This window comes from Acomys minous, assembly GCF_964271855.1.
Source record: "Acomys minous genome assembly, chromosome: 14".
In the NCBI taxonomy this organism is placed as follows: domain Eukaryota; kingdom Metazoa; phylum Chordata; class Mammalia; order Rodentia; family Muridae; genus Acomys; species Acomys minous.
In genome coordinates, this window is record NC_140496.1 from 83190031 (window position 1) to 83206647 (window position 16617).

At 42.6% G+C, this 16617-nt stretch overlaps 1 protein-coding gene across 4 annotated transcripts in view; it reads right to left on the reverse strand.

Annotated features, from left to right (window-relative positions):
- Positions 1 to 8179, reverse strand: part of ALPK1 (alpha kinase 1) — a 103241-nt gene extending 95062 nt beyond the window's left edge. For all 4 annotated transcript variants that reach the window (XM_084757271.1, XM_084757273.1, XM_084757274.1 and 1 more), the window contains exon 1: positions 7742 to 8179. The gene's annotated coding sequence lies outside the window, so the exon portion shown is untranslated. The remainder of the gene's footprint in view (positions 1 to 7741) is intronic.
- Positions 8180 to 16617: the final 8438 nt, after the last annotated feature.

Consider the following 16617-nt stretch of genomic DNA (forward strand, 5'->3'; position numbering starts at 1 on the left):
AAATATTTGTTGAGCAAGTAAACAAATTTCAGAATTGTAGATACTCAAACTTAACATAGGTCTATACATTAATAAAACCTTTCATTCTTTCCTACTTAGTATAAATACTGTATTCTAAAACTGACATGTCATCAATCTGATTTCTCTCAGTATCGAAAGTATGCAAAGATCATGTGAGTTGAGAAAAATATTTACAAGCATTTTATTGTTCTTCCATTTGTGCACTATGCTGTACTTACTCATTGAAAAATATATTCTTGTATTGTTGTTTTAATGGCATAAATATATAGTTAAATACAATATAATATTATATATTTATACATTATGTATTAAATATATAATTATATAATATATGTATTGCATAATATTGTGTATTTATATATGTGTTATGTATTATATAAATATTATATATAAATATATATTAAATGCAAATTTCTTCATATAGGGTAAAAGCAGCTAAATTTTAAAAAGAAAATGAAAACGGTGAAGAATGAACAGAACAAGATATAATGAAACGTGTGTGAAAATGACATGGCAAAACCCATTACTTTGTATGTTCACTTAAATTTAAAACATTAAAAAATTATTGAAGAGCACCAATAATTTCATGAAATTAAAAAATCCAGCAAAACACTCATATAGAAAGTACATTATTCCTGAATGAACAGCTAAAACAGTCTTTTAAAGAAGAAGAATACTAGAAGACGCATACTGCCTACTTTTACAACTTGCTTCATAGGCTGGCCATATGGCCGAGGGGTTAAGAACAGCGGCTGCTCATCCAGATGTCCTGGTTGGATCCCCAGCACCCACATGGCTGTTTACAATAGTCTATAATTCCAGTCCCAGAGGACTTGAGGACATATTCTGGCACCTGCATGCACTTAGGGTACAGCCATGAGTGTGGGCAAAACATCCATATACATAAACTAATAAAGTAAATAAAACTCTTAGAAAAAAATATAGGAGTGGAGCTTCATGACCCTGGACTTGGAAATGACATCAAGGCACAAGCAAATAGAAGAAAGGGATAAACTAAAACTGCAAACCATCTGTGTACCGAAATATACTATCAGCAGACTAGAAACGTGCAAAACAGGAGAGATGTTTATAAATCATATCTCTACTAAGGAGTAAATATCCACAGTATATGAAGAACACCTACTATCCAACAACACACAGAAACAACCTAATTTTAAAATCCCGGGCAAGTCTTTAAATAGACATGGAAGATACATACATGAACAAGAACACAAAGAGACCCTCCTTGTCATTGACTGTTACAGGAATCCGAACCCAAATCATAATGAGACATCGTCTCACATTCATTAGGATATCCACCACGAAGACAAAGCCACAAGCGCTGAGGAGGAAGTGGAGGTTAGGACCCTTGTACTCCTTAAGAAAACTGAAAGCAGAATTATCATCTGATCCAACAATCCCGTTTGTGAATATGCACCCCCAAAGAACCGAAAGCAGTGTTTCAAAGAGAGCTCTGTGTAACTGTGTTCACAACAATAGTATTTGCAATAGTGAAAAGGTGGAAGCAACTTGCGCATCCACTGATCACCAACAGATAGACAAACTTTGTATGAGCATACATACAGTAAGCATGAAAGGGAAGGACACATGCTACAGCATGCATGAACGTAGACACCTTGTACCAAGTACTTTGGACAGTCAGACTCATTGAGAAGCAGGATGGTGGTAGCCAGGCTTCAGGGGAGGAAAAAAACGAGAGATTAACGTAAGTGAGACTAAGGCTGCAGAAAGAAAGGGTTCTGTGAGGTGGTGGGTTGTTAAATAGTATCAGACTTGCACTTTGAAGTAGTTACAATGAGACGCTGTATGCTATGTGAACCTTACTGTTTTTTAATCCCTCAACAATAATCAAGAGAGAACACTGGGATTAAAGGCACGTGCCACCGCACCTATAACTACGGATTTTAAGTTTGCTGACAACTTCTAATTCCGATGTCGAGTCCAAACTTCTCTCTTGAACCTCATAGGTGCATTTTCTTTCTGTATTTATTTAATCTATATATGAGTATTTTGCCTGCTTGTTTGTATGTGTATCAGAAGGTGCAAGATCCCCTGGAATGGATGGTTGTGAGCCGCTGGGAACCCAACTAAGGTTCTCCAGAAGAGCAGCCAGTGCTCTTAACCACTGCGCCGTCTCTCCGGCCCCAAGCATTCTTACCGTGTTCACACTAAACTCCTTGTGGGAGGCCTCAGTCAACGACCCATGTTTCCTGCTCATGGTGGTGGCTGTTCCTGCTCTAAGGCGAAGATGCAAAGCACGTGAAAGGACACACCCTGTGCAAAGACCTCAGCTGGAGCTCCTTGATGTTCTGCCCCTTGTGCAACCTTTACTTCATGAATGTTCAGTTCCCATGCAAAGAGGTGTTTTCTTAAAGACTGTTATTGGGGAATAGCTGTGTGAAGACACTGTGGAACTTCTGTGGTGTTGTGTAATAGTTACACTCCCTCCCCCCAATCTTGTCTTTTACTCTGACTTTGTTCTCATCTACTGGAGCTCCCTGGTGAGGGAACATGATGAATGCTTCCAGATTTCTGAGAGGGGCTAAGTCATAAAGGTCTCCAAGAGTCACAATTATCTTTGTATATTTTTTAAGGCTATAGACTTTTAAAACACTGTATACTCTTGGGATGGAGATATGGCTTGGTGGTTAGCTGCACTTGCTACTCTTGCAGAGGACTCATGTTCAGTTCTCAACACCCACACAGCAGCTGCAGGGACATCCAGTGTTCTCTTCTGACATCCTCCAGTATTAGGCACAGGCGGGATACACATGCATATGTGTAGGCAAACATTTATACATGTTACAATAAAATAAATAAAAATTAAAACCATATTCTTATGAGAGCAAAAAATATTATCACTGAAAGTTTGGCATAAAGAAAGAAAGTAAGCATTAACTATGGTTCCACGAAGAAATATGCATCGCAAATCTTTTATATCCTCATCTCTCTGTATAGCCATAATAAGTATAAGTGAGGTTTTATAAAGTGTAAGTTTGATGTAATACTCCGTGATTGAGGGTACCAAGCAGTCTGATGTAAAATGCTCAGGTGTGTGTAGAAAAGATGCATTGCAATTTGATTGCTGCTTCTTGTCATTTGTGTCCTTGGTAGGGACTCAGGGATGTCTTTGGCATGTATACACTTGTATCTTTCTTTCAGATTTTCTTTAAAACCTGTTGTCCCAGCCACCCCCTAACCACCCCACCCCCCACTCTGCCTGCCTCTCATCTCTAAACACAAGCAAGTAACTGCAATAGCCAACCACCATCATCACTAGTCAACCTTTGTCAGAACCTTTCCAGGAACAGACCCTTCCTGTCCTTACACAGACCCCCCACATGGCTGCCAGTGGTGGAAGGAAAGTGAATGCATAAGGCCAGGACCGGTGTTAGAAGGGGAAAGAAGCCTCAGATCTTGGGAAATGTCTAGTCTGGAGGGGATGCCAGCTATGTCAAAGCAGGCGTAGACAACTGACAAAGTTGTGCCAAATGGCTGTGCTTAGAGATGGAGTATACAACATGAGGAAAAGGAGCGGAGTGGTGCTAACAGCCAGTAAGGAGATAGACATAGCAGTCGTTTCAGGTTGAGCAAGCCCTACCAATAAGAGTGCCTAACTCATAAAACCGAAGTAAGTATTGAACAAGAAACTGGAGATCTGCGACAGGGTAGGCTCCTGGGAGGATGGGGGTGACTCTAGCTGAGACATGGAGACTGAAGTGGCCACTTCCTACCCAGGCAGGACTTCTGGTGGAGGGAGGGGAACAGCAATCCACTCACAAAAGCTTTGACCCAAAATTTATCCTGCCTACACATTGTGCAGGGATAAAGATGGAGCAGAGATTGAGGCAATGGCCAACGAATGACTGATCCAACCCGAGACCCACCCAATAGGAGAGAGTCAACCCCTGACACTATTAATGATACTCTGCTATCCTTGCAGACAGGAGCCTAACATAACTATCCTCTGAGAGGCTCTACCCAACAGTGGGTTGAAACAGAGACCTACAGCCAAACATTAGGTGGGAGCTCGGGAAGTCTGGTAGAAGAGTCAGGGGAAGGATAGAAGGAACCAGAGAGGACAAGAACTCCACAAGAAGACCAACAGAGTCAACTAACCTAGGCTCATGGAGGCTCACAGAGACTGAGGCACCAGACATGGACGGAACTAAGGCATCCTACACATATGTAGCTGATGGGCAGCTTAATCTTCATGTGGGTCCCCTAGAAATTAGAGTGTGGGCTGTCACTGACACAAACACTGTTGCCTGCCTTTGGATCACTTTTTTCCTAGCTGAGCTGCCTTGTCTGGCCTCAGTGGAAGACGAAGTGCTTAGTCCTGATGTGCAAGGGTGGGTTGGTGTGGGACAGGGACTCCCCTTTTTTGAGGAAAAAGGGAAAGAGAAATGGGAGACAGGATGGGGGGGGTAAGACTACCAGGAGGAGAGGAGGGAGGGAGCTGCACTCAGGAAGTAAAGTGAATAAATAAATATATATATATTTTAAGTATCTAACAAGAGAAAATGTGTGCAATTTGTAGAAAGCCTGACCTATAGGACCTATCCAACACACATTTCTCAATGAATGACACAGTCTACTTACAATGATCACAGCAACCTTCTCATTCACAGCTTGATTTTTCTTCCCTATCCAAAGTAAACAGTCATCTGTGGTTTCAAAATATCCAGTGGAAATTTCCAGAAAGAAGCAGCACACAGTTTTAAATGACATGTTGTTATGTGTAATGCAATAAAATCTGAGTTGCTTTGTCCTACTTGGGGACATTGGATCATTCCATTGGCTAGTGGAGAGTGACAGAGTAAGAAACCTGAATTCTACCTTTGACCTCCACAGGTGCATGTACAGATGTGTCCTACAGCCCCCACCGCCACCCACCCCTATGAAACACTAGTTGGGTGATAATATTGATTATAATTGTTGTATTGTTAACATTTATTTTGTTAAATACTTCTGTAAAGTTGGCTAGAACCTAGAGGTTTATTTGATACAATAACAAACAAATAATAAACAAAGAACAGGAGGGGTTTTGTACTTAAAGAGTGGGTATGAAGGAGTAAAAATGAGAGTCACGGTGTATGTTAGTGATTGCCAACTCCAGAACCTGAATTTGGAAGTAAGTGGCGGGGAGAGTGTGAAGAAGCATACTGGAGTTGAAAAGCTCAAGACGAGAAGGAAATATTGTTGACAGACACAGTGGGAAAGGGCAGTGCGAAATGATGCTCACATCAGCACCTGTGTCTTTTATGAAGTTAGTATTGAGAACATCTGCTTGGGCACAACACAGTGAGTGTTCATTTTACTGAGGGGAAATACATTGAGAGAGGTGACCTCAGAAACCTGGAAGTATGAGGTGCCCAGTTCTCATCAGCAGACAGGGGCAGTCTCCCACGTAGCACAGAAGTGAGTCTACCGAGGGTTTTTCTGGTGGCTGCTGAGAGGCCCCAGCAAACCATGCCCTATAGCACTACATCCCCCATGCCTGTCTCTCTTGCCCACCAGGGAAGGAGAGGGGATAGAAAACCTCGGCACAGAGGAGATATTAAAGCCACTTCCAGCTCAGAGAAACAGCCATCAAACCTGACCCATCAGTACTCAGAGTGTTCCCTTTCTTGATAATTACTGGAGGACGTGACTCATGGGAGAAAATGGGCGGTCATATGGTTATCTTCGAAAATGACAACCTGCAGTGTCTAAACTTTAAATATAGGCCAGGTTACCAGAACAACACGAGGAAAGGAAAGAAACTGTGCTAAAGTTCTAAAATGTTTTTTATATAAGAGAAAGGCAATGGTGAACGGACAGGATTTTCTTGCCATCTGACAGATGTTGTGTGCTTATGTACCAATAGGCAGCACTGCAGTAAACAGATGTACTGGGGTTAGGGGCTATCCTGAGCATGGCTTCCTGGGCGAGCCAAAGGCCCACGCTGGGATGCAAGATATGGCGACTAAATATAGACACAATATCAATGCTCATGAATGAGTGCATCTAGATTACGGTGGCATGGAAGGACAAAGACTGTAACTAGAACGTTGTTGGCACACATAGCAGGTCAAGTTTATATTCCTCTTTTTTTTTCCTTGTCTGCAAACTACTGCTAAGTAGACTTCAGTGAAAACTATGAAAAGATAACTTTGGAAACAGCAAGCCACAAGAAAACTCAGCTACAGGTTGAGGGGTCCAAACTTAAGAATCTGAAATCCAAAATTTTCCTTTTTTTTTTTTTTTTTTTTTTTTTTTAGCCCTGACATGCCACAAGTGCAAAACTCCATTCCTGCCCTCATGGTTTATAAAGATATATTATAGTACCTTCATGCTATGTGTATACATGGAAGTGGATTTTGTTTGGCCACTTTTGCCATAATGTGTTCTATATATGCACTTTTTTAAAAATCCAAACTCCAAAATACCTCAAGTCCAAATATTTCAAGGCAGGGACACTCAATGTGTAGCAGCCTTTCAGCTGCCACTGCCTCTCACATGGAGGTCAGAGGACAAGGTGTGAGAATGGTATCCCTCTGTCCACCATGCCGGGTCCCAGGGTCTGAGCTCAGGTGGGTCATCAGGCTTGACCGTAGCTCCAGGACTGATGTGTGTTAAACAAGAATGTAGTCTAACACTTTAAAGGGAAGAGCTTGATCAGTGTCATCTGAAGTCCATAGCACAGGTGCTGGACTTCAGAGGAAGTGTGACTCTGGAGTGCAGGTGCCATAGTCGCTAATGCTCTCAGTCACTCAGCAACACAGAGAAAGAAAGCAGCGTGAGGACCTGTGCCAACCTGGGCAGCAGCAACAAATACACATCAGGAATTTATAAATATTTCATAGCTATGGGGTCTCAGCCAGGCAAAAGTCAATATTATCTTTTTAAAGGGAGTATTATAAGCACAAAGTTTTGTTTGTTTTCAAATGCCAAGAAGCGAGTATTCCAATGAAGATGTCATTATGCTGTGGCTTAAAATTCTCTCACTTGCTCCTGCCTTTGCGCTGGTACCCACTGTGAATACTAAGAACTTCAGAGGTCTGAATTTGTGACTTTCGAGACTAGAGTTCTACTTTCAAATGTTAAAGATCCTTAATGAAAAGACTATTCTACCTAGACACACGGTGGGATTTAATTTTTATACATGCTTTAAAAAAAAATCCTGTCCATATCCAGAATTCCCATCACTTCTTCCCAAGTGTGCAAAGTGCCTTTCACCCAGCTGTGTCCTCACAAAATCACTGACTCGTTCATACAAGTGGTATTGCTCCTATGATGACTTCCTATGTGCTCCAAACCCAGTTTCAAATGAGTAATACCCACAATCCTTTAATGCCCTCCCCAAACACTGATTTAGTGAGAAACAGGCTAGCTGTTCACTAGCAGGTCTGACAAGTTTTGTGACAAAGCACATTGCTATTAATCCGTATATTTTTAAAAGGGTTTATATTTCCCCTCTTCTCAATAACTGAAGCCTAGTAGCCTTTCCTCTGCTTTCTCCTCCTCCTGTCCCTTCTTAGAAATTTACAGGCGCACAGACGTTTCTTCGCGCTCCAGTAATTTAAATGCAGTCAAAATGAGGAGGTGGAAGCGGCTGAGTCTTCCACAATCACCTTTGAGGAAACTCTGCCGCCCCCAGCCAGCCAGCATCAGCACCGCACCTACTGCAAGCTCTCCTGTGAAGGCTGATACTCACTTTTATCCCAGAGGAGGGGAGAAAGACTTAGGACTTGCACTCTGATTCTGAAGGTCCTCACTTCCGGTACGACCTTCCTGGAAACACAGCGTTTCTCTTCAACAGCTTTGGTTTCAGGAAGTGGGGACCTGAAAAGAAAAGCGCTTGTGTAACTTTAGCACAAGCCACGCCCCGTCAGTGACTGCTGCGGGAAAGGTCTTCTGGGAGTCCTGCTACTGCGACTGGCAAGAGTTCACCAGGAAAACCCCAGCTTCTTTGTCCAGTGCAAATAAACATGCTGGCAGAGTCCACCAGGGAAACCCCAGCTTTTTTGTCCAGTGCAAATAAACATGTTGACACACGTGCCTCTGTGACACCTAGTCTCCTCTATGCACTAATTCCGAGATAGACCACGAAAAAGAGACACCGAGAGCTTGTCTTCTGATGACATCAAAACAGAGTCGTCATGTTCACGGTTTCTCATTGGAAGTCTCTTCTTTCACTCTTGGATGACTCCATCTGCCCCAGTCCAAATAAGGAGCTCTCCCTGCAGTTCCACAAGAGGAGGAACTTGTCTACCCACTGGTGTCTTTCAATGAAGCAAATGAAATTTGTGACTCAAGTTTTGACAAGTGTGTCAAAAATACACGACATTGCTGAAATGTTTATCGAGATATATTTTATTGAAAAAGTATAAGAGGTAAACAACATTTTATCTTTCTCAAGCCTTTCTGAGCCTGCTATGCTGAAGAAGTTTGTAAGGAAAGGAACGGATTGTATTAATAGCAACGGGATGGATGGGTTTGGGTAAAGAAAGCCTTTGGTACATGACCCAGGAAATGAGAGGTGAATGGCTCCTTACCTGGGCAAGAAATGCTTTGGCCAGTGGATAGATTCCAACTCGGCTTCCCAACAAGGCTGAAGGGAAGAATCAAACAGTCAGAACCCTAAGCTGCCTGAAAACTAACATGATAAACAATAATTCTTCATATATGACTTTAGAAGGCAGAGGCTGGTCCTGCATCTCTGTGAGTTCAAGTCCAGCTTGGTCTACATAGTGAGTTCCAGGACAGCCAGGAACACACAGAGAATCCCTGTCTCAAAAAAGAAAAAGAAAACAATGGGGAGGGGGAAGTTGTTCAAGTAAGTGCATAGAATTGCAATAACACAACTTTCTGTTAATTTATGTAAACAGAGTTTCCTTTTTATGTATACACTTTTTTGGAATGTTGCTTTACTGTAGCTATACGTAATGGCCATCTGTTTACTATTTTTGTTTTTGAGAAGGGTTTCTGTGTATAGCCTTAGCTGTCCTGGACTTGCTTTGTAGACCAGGCTGGCCTTGAACTCAGAGATCTGCCTGACTATGTTTCCCAAGTGCTGGGATTAAAGGCATGAGCCACCACACCCAGCCCTGTTTACTAATTTTTAAATATCATAAGCTTCATTGAGAAATACACTCTTAAATAGCACTCTATTATTTAATATTCATCAAAGATGCTACTTTGCATTTGGCTTTTAAATCAATTACAAGTTTAAAATGCATGTGCTATAAAAGTATATATGTCCATCTTTAGAATGCTTATTCAATAGTGTCTGTAGCAAAGAAGAGAAATAATTTTAATATGTGCATGTTTTCATTGTACACAAATGATGGAAACTTAAAGGTATATATGAGAAAAGTCTATGGAGGAAATGTAATAGAGACAGGAACTTAGACTGATAGAAGAATATAAAATTTTCCAATTATTGACAAAAGATTTCATGCCTTTATAGAGAGATAATAAGCAGTCCCAAGTCATTTGACTTATAATTTTGTTTGGCCTTTAAAAGAATATGCCAGGATGTAATAGTACAAGTCTTCAATCTCAGCACTTGGGAGGCAGGTGCAAGTGAATAGCTATGAGTTCAAGATCAGCCTGGCAGTACAGGGGGTACAGAGAAAGCCCCAGGCCAATGAGAACTACGTAATGAGGCCTAGTCTCAAGAAGACCAAAAAGAAAGAAAGGAAGAAAGAAAGGTAGACTTTTGTTTGGAATACCATACAGAGATCTTTTGTAATTATTTAAAGTTATAATAAAAAAAATGAATATCAATTTCAATATATGTGACTTTTTTGAAGAACTCTGTTTAGGGGCAGGTGAGTTAAAAAAAAAAAAGAAGCATTAGGAATTATTTGGGGAGAAGGAGTAATAGTAAAAGAAGGCCATGGACACATGGAAATATAAGAAGTCAGTGACAGCAGAGAATAAATCAGCGGCTGAGCTGTTTATCTTCAGAGTTTGGGCAATAGCCACATCTATCTGTGATAAGGATTCCTGGCAAACTTGCCAGAGCCATAGAAACAGGAAATTTGATGTTTAATTTTTAATCACAACGTTGAGTTCCAGAAAGCTTCCCAAGATAACAGCTCCTAACAGAAACTTACAACCAAAAGCTTTACTTACTATAAATGTCTGAGGTGTATACCGTAAAGGAAGCACATACTGTACACTTAGAAAAACTGGCTACCCTACCATATCTATTCTGATTATGTAAGGTTGATGATTTTGAATATAAAATGCTGAATCAAGCTGATAGCACTCATTCATTTGTGTAACATGATAGAAGTGTCTGGATCATGGCCAAGCATTGCCTTGGCGCTGTGGGTGCTGACATTGCACACAAGCAATGCCCTCAAGGTCCCTTGGTGACAGGTGGGTGGAGGAGGACAGAGCTGAACTAGCTGGGTATATGGGCAGAAGTTAGCATATACAATGAGTGCCTTGTGCTACGTCAGAATTAGTTCGCACTTCTGCCTTGAGAACACTGGCAGTTCTTGGAAAACCTTCAGGTATCTGTTAATAAGAACTTAAATTTTAGAAAGAAAGCTTACAGTAGGAAGATAGGACTGTGCAATATGGTAGGAATCAAAAACGTGAATTCCAAAGCTACTGCTACATTCTAGATATAACTGATAGCTGGGCTAAATTAATCTTGCTAATGGTGGAAATGAACCGGCCCAGCTGAGAGATATGCAAAATAGGAGTAAATGATTTAGAGGAGATTGAAAAAAAAATGTAGGTAAAGGTGGGGGGTGGGCAGGAAAAGAGAAAGGCACTTAATAATATAAATATAATTAGGACTTAGATGGCATTGTTTTTCTTTTTTTCTTCTTTTGCTCCCTCCTTCTCCTCCTCCTCCTCTTCCTCCCCTCCTCCCCCAACACCTCTCAGTGCTGGGAATCAGATCCAAAGCTCGGCACATGTCTAGCAAGCCATTATCACCAAACTAGACCTGAGTCAGGATTGATGAAGAAAAAGAGGGATTTGGGGGAAAGAATGACCAGAGTGGCAACAAAAAAAAAAAAATCACAAAATCCTGTATCCCAAATAAAACAAAACCGGCAACATCATATATAGTTCTTCTTCAAAAGTGGTTTGGCGGAGAATTGCAAGGAGGTATCAACAGAGTCCGTCAGGGTCATGACCTTGATACTAGGCCTGCCCGAATGCCAGGCAGGCAGGAGTGGTCATAGTTTGGGCCACAGCTGCACTAAAATGGGAGTGGCTGGTAGAGGATGGTGGAGAAATGAAATACGTAAGGACAGGAGAGCATCCAGGCTAGTAAAAGCTTGTGTCCTGATGCCTTTTAAGAATTCTCCTGGTTCCTAATCTGTTGTGGCCTGTGGCCTTGGTCCTACTGAGATTCTTCAAAGGCTTATCAAGAATGTCCAGGTCTCTGTGAAACCCTACTATACCTGGGTTCACTAGGAATTTGGCATAGGAAAGGAGCTAATGAACCTCATCCTTTATAAAAATCAGGAGTGCTGATAAGAGTAAAGCTTTAAAAGGCTCCAATCCTGCACCTGCCCATGTCCACCATTAACCGCTCCCTGAGTCCACTGAATATGAGTCATGTTGGCTAAAGCTATGTAAGCCATGCTAGACGGGAGCGTGGAACATCGCTGTACACTTGTGCAAGTACCATTTACAATGTGGCATTAATAAATGTATGTGAGAAGAAAAAAGAATTACCTGGCTAGGTCAGCCCAGCAGGTCTACCTCCCTTTGGGTGAGTCAAAGACAAATGATTAGAAGTCCAACCACAGTGGTGACAACTTATGCTGGTCACAGGTTTTCCCTTCCCTGTGGAAAAGGGAGATTAATGGGGAAAGAGTTAGATGAGCTGCTATGGTACTTGACACACTGTCAGGAGGCAGAAACCCCCGGCTAGGAAACAGGATGCACCTCAACTGAATCCCACGGGATCTGAGGGACTGGAGTGGACAAGGAAGTCAGGGGAGTGTAGTGTGTGTGCTGCTTTCTGGAACAGAAAGTAGGTATCAGATAACTCAAGACCAGCAAGAGACAAGCACCTCTCTCTCTCTCTCTCTCTCTCTCTCTCTCTCTCTCTCTCTCTCTCTCCTATACGGTATTATAAAACCAACCTTTATTCCTTAAGTGAAATAAACAGGGAAAACTGTGGAATGGAGAAAGAGAAAGTCCCTAAAAGCTATTTGAGATTCTGTTCACAGCTGAGCATTGTGGTGCACGCCTTTAATCTCAGCACCTGGGGAACAGAGGTAGACGGGTCTCTGTGAGTTTGAGGCCAGCCTGGTCTACATAATGAATGCTAGAGTAGCCAGGGCTATGTAGAAAGTGTAGAGACCCTGTATTTAAAAAAAACAAAACAAAACAAAACAAAAAAATCTTTAGCTGAGCATGGTGGTGCATGTCTAAAATCCCAGCACTCAGGAGGCAGAAGCAGGCAGATCGCTGTCAGTTCAAGGCTAGCTTGGTCTACAAAGTGAGCCCAGGACAGCCAAGGCTATACAGAGAAAACCTGTCTCAAAAAAAAAAAATAATAATAATAATCATTTTCACGAAACTGTTACTTGAGCTTCAAGCAACTGTCTTAGTTAGTGTTCTATTGCTGTGAAGATACAACATGACCACAGTAACACTTATAAAAGAGTGCATTTAATTGGAGCTGGCTTGCAGTCCCAGAGGGCTAGTCCACTGTCATGGTGGGGAGCGGGGTGGCATGCAGGCAGACATGTTCCTGGCGAAGCAGTTGAGGGTTCTCCATCCAGGTCCACAGGCAGCAGGAAGAAGGAGCCTGTCTTGAGCTTCAGAAACTCCACAGCACAACCCCAGTCACACACTTCCCCCAGAAAGGCCATACCTACTCCAACAAGGCCACCCCTTCTAATCCCTCTCAAGTAGTGCCACTCCTTGATGACCAAGCATTCAAATACATAAGCCTGTGGGGGGGGGTCATTCTTATTCAAACCACCACATTGCACTCTTTGGCCCCCATAAGCTTGTAGCTATATCATAATGCAAAAATGCAGTCAGTCTAACTTCAAAAGTCGCCATAGTCTATACCATTTTTTCCATTAAAATTAATTAACATATGTTATTGAATTTCAGGAACTTGGCACTTTTTTAAAATTTCCAAATGTCTACAACGTTCTTAACGTTGTTCCAAAGTTCAAAGTCTTTTCTGAGACACAAAGGAAAAAAAATTGTCACCCCTTGTTTAAAAAAAAAAAGCAGACTACATACTTCCAACACACAATTGGGACATGATAACGTTACCAATCTAAAAGGAGGGGTGGGATGGGGCGCATAGTGAGAAAATATTGGCCCAAAGCAAGACTGAAAACCAACCAGGGCAAACTGCGAACTACCTCTCCATGTCTGATGTCAAAGCACTCTTCAGATCTCCAGCTCTTTCCTCTTCGCTGACTGCCACACACACTCTCTCTCTCTCTCTTGGGCTGGTTCCACACCAGGTCTGCAGGTCCCTTTGGCAGGTATCTCACAATTCTGACGTCTTCAACATCTTGGGGTCTCCACCACAATCCAGGCATCCCCATCACGGCTTCACCCAATGGCCTCTCCTGGCTTCCAAGCGGGGCATCCTGACACATGCCTGGCCTCAGTGCCTTTCCTTAGCCACGGAGGGAGATTCCACAATCCCTTCCTTGTGTTCTTGACTCTAAAGCCAGAATCACCTGGCTGAAGCAGCCACATCACTAAAAATGGTAACTGGAAACGATACGGAACCTATCATGGAGACTGACGGCGATGGCAGGAGGGGATACAGTGAGACAAGCATCAACTGGATGGGAGGATTTTGACAATTTTTTAACCTAATTTTAAAACAGGAATAGAATTTGTGCGTTTCAGATTGTTGAAGGATTGTCAGAAATGTGCTGGGTTGTGGGCACTTGATATTACTTTCAAGCTAAATGCTAAGTCACTTCACATCACAATGGAGTGTTCTTTTGTGTCAAGAACATAGATGAAACTGGTCACTTTTGTTTTGACTAAGCCAGCAATTCAGGCCTAGCTCTCTCTTGGAGGGCCCACTTCCCTAAAGAGCTTAGCTCAGCTCAGCGTACTTCCTAGGAACCCACATCAATCCGTGTATCCGGTTCCGTCAAGGGAGGCCATCTAATTGTAGAAGCAGCTGAGGTCTTTCAGTAAAGCCCTGGAAAGGAGTTTAGCCTCTGAGCAGCTCTGGGCACAAGAAGCCTCACTCCTTGAGGTCATCTTGACAGAAAACTGGAATTGTGGGCTGGAGAGATGGCTCAGCAGGCTAAAGGCTCAAAACAACAATAAACAACAACAACAGCAGCGGATTTGTTAATATGACAACCACAACACAGTGAAAGAAAAACGTTTTGTCCCTTTTTAAAAAAGAAACCACAGAACTGGGCATGGCGGCACATAATGTCCTCCTAGCACCAGGGGACTGTAGCAGAAAAAGCATGAATTTGTGGCCAAGCTGGGCTCTGGGGTGGGGGGCAGGGTAGGGGATGGAGGTGGGGGATGGGGGTGGGGGATGGGGGGCGGGGGTGGAGAGGTGGAGTTTGTTGTTGCTGTTGTAGAAGAAGCTGTGGGAGAAGTAAGAAAAAGAAGAAGGGGTGGAAGAGGAAGGAGGAGGAGGAGGAAGAAGAAATTAAACATGAATTCTAACAACCATGTTCTTAGCCGATTTAAAAAAAATATTTTTGAACATGCAACATATTTGTTCATATTCTTTCTCCCTCCTCCTTCTTAGCAGATCTGTGAGGGCAGCCCATGATGGGCTGGGCATTTCTCAGGGCTAACTTACTTCAAGCTGCCTATGATTTGACTTTGAGTGGAAAAAAAAAATGAAGCAAAATCTGAAGTCATTTTGTGAAACAATCTCATTCAAAACCCAGTTTTGATGCTCTTGGGAGAATGGACGGATGGCGATAAGGCACAATCGGGACAGGGTGTCTGCTTCGGGGATGCGAGGCTTAAGATGGCCTATGTTGAGCATGTCCTCTGGCGATCTTCAGAAGACTCGAGAACCTGAAACTACAGCAACAAGTGGGCGCCATTCCTTTTGGCTTTGGCCTGAGTCAAGGTCCTAGACTCTTTCTGGGCCTTCTGTCACTTGTGGAGAGAGGTCTGGCAGGCCCAGATTACTGGGATGATATTATAACTATCGGAAAGCAGATAAGAAAAGGCTGGTAACTGCAGCCACAGTCAAGGAACCCTCAGGCCCCAAGGCAACAGGGACGCCCAGGCACTTGTCTGGTTCTTGTTGCCCGCAAGCTCAGTTTTTAGTTTTAAGATCCATTATTTGTAACTAGTTAGCAGCTAAGCCACTGTGACTAAGATTAGATTCTAATCTCAATCTAGATGCTTATTTAAATTTCCATTCTGGATCTATCATGTCAGGAAGTGCAGGGAAACTAAGAGAATGCTCCCCAGCACCCTGAATTTTAACCTGTATTTTCTCTGTCAGTGTTATTAACAGCCCCTACTTATATATTAATGGTATAAAGTAAAGGTTTCTAGGACATTTCCATACTTGTGTATATGATCGAAGTGAATATACTATTTTACACTTCATTCACTATTTTATTACTTTCTTGCTCTTCATATTTTTTTTTTCACATTTTCTTTGGCTTAGCTTTAAAGAGTTCAGTGTGATGTGGCAGGCCCATAATGCCTGCACACAAGAGGCTAAGCCAGAAAGATCTTGAGTTGGAAGCTAACCCGAGCTACATGACAGAAACTTTGGTCTAAATATAAAGGCAGTAACAACAAAAAGATTAAAGAACAGAAACTCCAATTTTTACATTATTTTATTGAGTGAATTTATTTGGCACAATCAAATCGGCAGTGTCCTGTCTTCCACCTGCACTGATACTGCTTCAACTGAAAGAAGATGCCACAGCTGTCCCTTCTTCCCAGAAGAAATAACAAATGTTGATCATTAACCAACAAAATTACATCCCTTACAGGAATCTCCTTCACTTAAATGCAGACTTCCTTGCACACCCTTGGGTTCCCAGATGAATCTGGGGAAAAAAAAGCCCTCCAATAGACTTCCAGCAGTGCGGAAGCCACAAGAGTCCCTCATTTTATTGTCACACAGAAAGACCAATGAACAAGAACCTCCCCCTGAAATTAAGGACAGAGTCCAGACAAATAAATGATTTCCAAGGGATGACTGTGGGAACTGGTATGCAGGTTCCTGAGCAGAGAGGACGGCTAGACCATCCTCTGCTACATCTTCAGTCACTCTGGTTCTCCTACCTCTCTTCTCCATCTCTTTTCTACCTGTACATTGTCCGGCTCCTATCTCTCCCCACGCCTGCCTTTTGTTTTTCCATCCCAACCTCCTTGAACTCGGGGAATTAGGGGCTGTTGCCCCTCTCACCACCCAGCACTAAGTGTTGGGCGAAGGAAGGACGGTCAGCGGCAAGTGAAAGGTGAGGAGGGTGCTGAACTGCTTGTGCGGAGGCTGGCAACATCCAGAGCCCGGTTCCAATCCTGTCTGTGCTATGGCTGGACTCTTGTCCACTCCCGGTGCCTGCACCTCTAGTTAAACGTCTGCAGAGAGTAACCAAGGTCTCCTGAGACCTT